Raw genomic sequence first — 7,499 nt, 5'->3', positions numbered from 1 at the left:
GGAGCATAGCTCAATGATAAAGGAGAACGTGTTGAGCATGCACGAGGCTCTAGATTTAATCCAGAGCAACAACAAAAGAAATTAGGCTACCTCTAACAATACTTTGTAGCCATTAAATTGATTACATGGATGTAGATTGATTGACACTGAAAGATTTTCACATACTATGCATATAATATGATCCCATTTTATAAAGAATGTGTATATACTTCAAAATATATACATTCATAAGAAGCTTAATAGAAAGATAAAAGTACAGAAGAAAGCCAGGTGCTGGTGTTTCATGACTATAATCTTAGCTACTCAGGAGACTGAGAACTGAAAATCACACTTCAAAGCCAGCCTAGGTAGGAAAGTCCTGGAGTTATTTATCAACAATTAAAAAACAAAAACAGAAGTGGAACTGTGGTTCAGAAGGTAGAATGCTAGCTTTGAGCAAAGAAGCCCAGGGACAACATCCAGGCCCTGAGTTCAAGCCCCAGGAAGGGTGCCCCTGCGCGTGCACATGCACGCGTGCACGCGCACACACACACACACACACACATACACACATGTTTGGAAAATATCAGGAATCTGGCACTAGACTTGTAATCCTAGCTACTGAGGAGGCAGAGAGGAGGAAAATCACAATTGAAGCAACCCTGGGGAAAATGATGTCGAGGTCCGATCTCAACCAATAGCTGGGGCACAGTGGTTCTCGTGCCTGTCAACTCAGTTACAATAAATTGAAGATCATGGTATAGGTATACACGGCACAAAACAAGATTTTAACCTCAAAAATAACCAGAGCAAGCCAGGCGCCGGTGGCTCATGCCTGTAATCCTCGCTACTCAGGAAGTTGAGATCTGAGGATCACAGTTCAAAGCCAGCTCAGGCAAAAAAGTCCATGAGGCTCTTATCTTCAATAAACCACCAGAAAACTAGAAGTGGTGTTGTGGCTTAAGCAGTAGAGTGCTCGCCTTAAGCTGAAGAGCACAGGGACAGCCCCATGACCGCAAAAAAAAAAAAAAGAACAGAGCAACCTGGGCACCAGTGACTTAAACCTGTCATCCTAGCTTCTCAGAAAGCTGAGATCTGAGGTTCATCGTTCAAAGCCAGCCTGGGCAGGAAAATCTGTGAGAGTCTTATGTCCAGTTAACTACCAGAAAGCCAAAAGTAGCACTGTGACTCATAGTGGTAGAGTGCCAGCCTTGTGCAAAAGAGCTAAGAGACAGGGCTGGAAATGTGGCTTAGTGGTAGTGTTTGCCTAGCATGCATGAAGCCCTGGGTTTGATTGCTCAGTATCACATAAACAGAAAAGACAGAAGTGGCACTGTGGCTCAAATGGTAGAGCCCTAGCCTTGAGCACAGAGAGGCTCAAGGACAGGCCCTGAGTTCAAGCTCCAGGATGGACAACCGACCAAAAAAAGAAGAAGAAATCAGAATGATAAATGGTTATCTATAATCCAGAATTTTTATTTGTCAGTTGTGGGGCTTGAACTCTGGGCCTGGTGCTATCCCTCAGCTCTTCAGCTCAAGACTAGCACTCTACCACTTGAGCCATAGTGCCACTTCTCATTTTCTGGTCGTTTATTGGAGATAAGAGTCTCACAGACTTTCCTGCCCAGGCTGGCTTTGAACTGTGATCCTTAGATCTCAGCCTCCTCAGTAGCTGGGATTATAGGCGTGAGCCCAGACACCTGGCTTAATCCAGAAAATGTTGAAAGGTGTTATTTGTTTTTTACTTTTCTATTTTTTTTGAGACAGAGTCTTGATATGTAGCACAAGCCAGGCTCCAAGTCAACAGTCCTCTTGTCTCTGCCCCTTGAGTGCCAGAATTACAGGAATGCACCATCATGGCCAGACATTATAAATATACATTAGTACTTTTCCAGAATTTGCAAGATCCTGGCTTCAAACCCGGTACCAGCACCACTATAAAGAGGGACAAATATATACATATATATATTACATATATGTATATATATAGAGAGAGAGAAAGAGAGAGAGAGAGGAGAGAGAGAGACAGAGAGAGAGAGACAGGGAGAGAGAGAGCTATGTGGTGTAGCATCCTATAACCCTAGCACTTAGGAGGCTGAGAACGGTGATAAGTCAGCCTGAGTTATACAATTTATAACCAACCTGTAATAGTAATTTTTAAATGAAAGTGGAAGATATATAGAATAATAAAACAAGCATGTTGGATAATAGAAAAACAAGAAAATGAAGAATCCATGAGTTCATTAATTACTGCATTTCATTTTTGTAAATTTATCTTATAATAAGTTTAATTTTTTTTTAATTGCTGCTTTGGAACTCGAGGAGAAAAACATGAAATGAAAAAGTGCAGCAGGGAAGCTCACTGGACAAGGATGAAAGTGAACTATACAACTTGTGGGTGGCGATAGGAGGGAAGGACTGGAAGAAAATGAGGGAACAGAAGACACTGTACGAAAGGAAATGTACTCATTACCTGACTCATGTAATTGTATTCCCTTTGTACATCACCTCTATAATAACAATAAAGTAAATTAATTTTTTTGAAATTGCTGCTTTGGAAACACAAACAGTGCATGTTTTCTCTCATATTTGGAAGCTAGATGTAAATTGTACTGGGACATGTTAAATTACACAGGACTCTAGACATTCATACACAGTGAGACCAAAGGAGGATAATCTTAGGAGAGGAACATGAAGGCACAAAGCCTATGGTACATCTGATCGTATAAAATAATATTTATCTAAATGAACTCTGGGAAATGGAAACAAAAGATTTTCTTCCAGGGTGCCGGTGGCTCACGCCTGTAATCCTAGCTACTCAGGAGGCTGAGATCTGAGGATCACGGTTCCAGCCCAGGCAGGAAAATCTGTGACACTCTAATCTCCAATAAACCACTAAGAAAACTGGAAGTGGCACTGTGTGGCTCAAGTGGTAGAGCGCTAGCCTTGAGCTGAAGAGCTGAGGGACAGTGCAAAAAAAGTATTTTCTTCTTTGTTACTGTTTCTGTTCTCTTTTCTTTTTGTCTCTTTTTGTTCTCTTTTCTTTTTTCTCTTTTCTTAATTTATTTGTCTTTGGGAGGGTAAGGGGGCACAGAAATGGAGGGACAAAGAATAAACAATGAACAGATGCAGCCATGGCACTCACTAGATACTATGTTGAAAATGAATTGTACAATTTGTGGGTAGGGATGAGAGGGAAAAACTGAGAGAGGGATACAGGATGACTCATTGTAACAATAGGATGTACACGACACTATGTTGAAAACGAACTTTACAGCTTTTGGGGAGGATGTGGGGGGAGAGGAAAGGGATTGTAGAGGAAAATCAAAGGAGGGGGTAACAATGTTCGATAGGAAATGGACTCATTACCTTGCTCATGTAACTGTAACCTCTCTGTACAGTATCTTTACAATAAAAAATATATATTAAAAAAAGAAAAACGGAGAGAGCAAGGGAAAGGGTGATATTGTCCAAAAAGAAATGTACTCTTTACCTGATTTACATAACTGTAACCCCTCTGTACATCACCTTTATAATAATAATAAAAATTTTAAATTGCGGCTTTGGTGGCTGGAAGTATGGCTCAGTAGTAGAACACTTATGTAGCAAGCACAAGGCACTGAGTTCAAACTCTGCTACTGCCAAAAAATAAAAATAAAGATAATTGCTTGGTTCTTTTATTTGCCCATGACTTAGACACCTTGGGAACATCCTGTAATGACTTGAAATATTTTTGGTTTTGTTTAAGAATCCTAAGATGTTTTGAGCAAGTGGCCAAAAAAGAGCCCAGTGGTTTTTTTGTTGTTTTGTTTTTTTATTTTTTATTTTGTCTGTAGTGGGGCTTGAACTCTGGGCCTGGGCACTGTCCCTGAGCTCTTCAGTTCAAGGTGAGCACTCTACCACTTGAGCCACAGTGCCACTTCCTGTTTTCTGGTGGTTATTTGGAGATAAGAGTCTCACAGTTTTTCTTTTTTTTGTTTTTTTGTTTTTTTGGGTCCAGTCGTGGGGCCTGACTCTGGGCCTGGGCGCTGTCCCTCAGCTCTTTAGCTCAAGGCTAGCGCTCTACCACTAGAGTCACAGCGCTTTTTTTTCCAGCTTTTTTCTTTTTTTTTTTTGCTTATGTGGTGCTGAGGAATCGAACCCAGGGCCTCATGCATGCAAGGCAAGCGCTCTACCACTGAGCCACCTTCCCAGCCCCTCTCACGGTTTTTCTTGCTCAGGCTGGCTTTGAACGGCAATCCTCAGATCTTAGCCTCCTAAGTAGCTAGGATTATAGGCATGAGCCACCAGCAGCCAGTTCCCAGTTGTTACTGTTTTTTAAATAATATTCGTGAGTAACTTTAGTCAAGTCACTTTGCCTTTCAAGACTCAGATCCTTCTAAGAAATAAATAAATAGAGCCAAGTTCTGATGGTGCATATTTGTAACCCTAGCTACTCAGGAAGCTGAGACCTCAGGGTCAAAACCAGCCCTGTCAGGAAAGTCTGTGAGTCCCTTATCTCCAATAAACAACAGATAAAGCTGGAAATGGTGCTGTGGCTCAAGTGGTAGAATGCTAGCCTCGAGCACAAATTGGCTCAGGGACAGTGCATAGCACCTGAGTTCAAGCCCCAGGACTGAGATAGATAGATAGGGCTGACGTGTAGCTCAGAGATGGAGTACTTCCTTAGTATGTTCAACCCAGGGTTCCATCCCAGCACACAGGAAAGAAAAGAGAGGGGGTGGGGAGACATGGGAAAAGAAAAGAAAAGGAAGAAGGTTGAGACAGAAAGAAGATGAGAGAAAGAAGTTGTTTTAAGAAGGTGTAATAGGGCTGGGAGTTCGGCTTAGTGGTAGAGTGCTTGGCTAGCATGCATGAAGCCCTGGGTTCTATTCTCCAGTACCACGTACACAGAAAAAGCTGAAAGTGGCACTGTGTCTCAAGTGGCAGAGTGCTAGCATTGAGCAAAAAGAAGCTCTCAGACAGTGCCCAGGCCCAGAGGTCAAGCCCTAGGACTGGCAAAAAAAAAAAAAAAAAAAGAAGGTGGAATAGGCAGAATGATAGAGAGATGCGTTTGTTACATTGAATGCATGTACAGAAATAAAACCTCGTTCTTGTACAACTACTCCATGCTAAGTAAAACTTAAAAATGTTTCTCACATTGAAGGGAAGTGACAGGAATAACGTGTTTGTTTGTTTTTTTCTGGGGTTGGTGGTATACAACCTTCATCTGAGTTAGACAAATGATAGAAAAGAAAAATGAAGTCGAAAATACAGGTGGAATGAGGAGCAATCACAATTTCAGAACACCAAGATAACCTTTGCCCTCCCTCGACCAGAAAAAGTAATTCACGAAGGATATGAAGAAGGATCTTTTGGTGTCATTCTCAGAAACAATGAAATATGGGTCTGCCTTCCTTGAATTGACACCTGTTAGCTTTTGGTCTATGAAAGAACACAGTTAAATCGCCACGATTATGTTGCCAGCCTGTGAGAAAGATTGCTGATAGGTAATATAGGTCTCACCACTAGTAATTCCTCATTTCTACCTTGGTTCTCCTAACGCTGCTGCACCTCTTTTATATCTTGTCACCATTCTATTCTAGAATAGAATGCCTCCCTTAGAGATTTATTTCTAGGTCATGCCATGGGCAGCACCTGTCACTACGTGATATGGTAATATGTGTTTGTAAACTAGAGACTTCTCTTCAAAGTCATTTCCTACAGGGCATAAGGGCAATGCCTGGGGGCCCTTATAGTCTAAAATTCTATGAAATACCAGAGGCAGAAGCAATGGTTTCAATGACTAGACACATTCACTTAATCTAAAAGTTTTTGTGTTTTTTTTTGGTCCGGTTGTGGGGCCTGAACTCTGGGCCTGGGTGCTGTCCCTCAGCTCAGCTCAAGATTAGCGCTCTACCACTTGAGCCACAGCGCCACTTCTTGTTTGTTTGTTTTTTTGCTTATGTGGTGCTGAGGAATCGAACCCAGGGCCCCATGCATGTAAGGCAAGCGCTCTACCACTGAGCCACCTTCCCAGCCCAATCTGAAAGTATTTATGCACTGTTCAACGCATGGAATAAATGAGTGACGCAGAACCACACCTTTTCTTTTCTTTTCTTTTTCTCTTTCTTTCTTTCTTTTTTGCTAGCACTCTACCACAGTGCCACTTCCAGTTTTAGAATGCAGAATCACTCCTTTTTAATTCAATAAGTTGCAATATTTCAAAACACAAACTTTTATTGGTGCATGTGTGCTGGTCCTGGGGCTTGAACTCAGGACTTTGAGAATTGTCCCTTAGCTCTTCACTCAACAGTGATGCTCTACCACTTGAGCTGCCCCACTTCCAGTTTTTTGGTGGTTAATTGGAGATGAGTCTCTTGGACTTTTCTGCTTGAGCTGACTTTGAACTATGATCCTCAGATCTCAGCTTTCTGAGTTGCTAAGATTACAGGCATGAGCCATCAGCACTCAGCTCAAACCACAGACCTGTACCTGTCCTCTATCTACAAGATTCTCATATTGCATCTACTGCACACTCGGAACTAAAAAAACTGAAGAAAAAAAAAGGGATTGGAAGTGCAATTCAGCTGAGAGAATACTAGCCAATGAGTGAAAGCAGAAGGTACTGATCCAAAGAAATCTGACCTACCTACTCCCCCAATGTCCCTCCCCCTAATTACTTTGACTTTAATTCCTGCACACTTTTGTGATTAAGAGATTTCAATACTAAAATGTTAGAAGAAAAACATGCAATATTGAATGTGATTATGAAATTAGACTATCTCTGGGTCTAGCTTAGCTCTGTTAATCAGGTTTTCTAGAAAGTCTAATTCTATCTAATTCTGTTTCCTCACTGATTATTTCTTCCCAGCAATTAGTTGCCAACCACCTGTACTGCTTACATAGTAAGTTCCTCTATAACCATTCTTGCTTCTTTTTTTGTAAACTATTGTTGTCATTTTATTTTGCCTTTCTCTTTTACTGAACTGCTATATGTCCTACCATACAAACCCCAGAGAGAGGTAGTGGGTTTGTGTAATGCTTTAAACTTGTGAGCTTAAATATCTGTACTAGTCAGGGCTGGGGATGTGGCTTAGTGGTAGAGTGTTTGCCTAGCATGCATAAAGCCCTGGGTTCTATTTCTCAGTACCACATAAACAGAAAACGCTGGAAGTGGCGCTGTGACTCATGGTATCCTTGAGCACAGAGAGGCTCAGGGACAGTGCCCAGGCCTGAGTTTCAAGCTCCAAGATAGTCAAAAAAAAAATCTGAATCAATAGATATAATGTAAAGATCTAAGTCTTTTAAGAAAAGTAAAGAACAACAACAAAAACCCCCATCAACGATAGCACTCTGCGTTGTGACGTTCACCTTCCACTGTAAGTTGGAAGGACAGGAGATGGCGCCAGAGGCAGTGGAATGTTTTGATTCTTGTAGGTGAGGAAAGAGCAAGAGGGAGAAAGGCAAAACTAAAACAAAGATGCCAGAGTTTCAATAGAAATGGGAGAGGGAAAGGTGGATGTGATCACTTACAAATA

The sequence above is a fragment of the Dipodomys spectabilis genome, unplaced genomic scaffold (assembly GCF_019054845.1).
Source record: "Dipodomys spectabilis isolate Male_0828 unplaced genomic scaffold, ASM1905484v1 ptg000069l, whole genome shotgun sequence".
NCBI lineage: Eukaryota > Metazoa > Chordata > Mammalia > Rodentia > Heteromyidae > Dipodomys > Dipodomys spectabilis.
The sequence above is the reverse complement of the archived record's forward strand: the minus strand, read 5'-3'. Positions refer to the sequence as shown.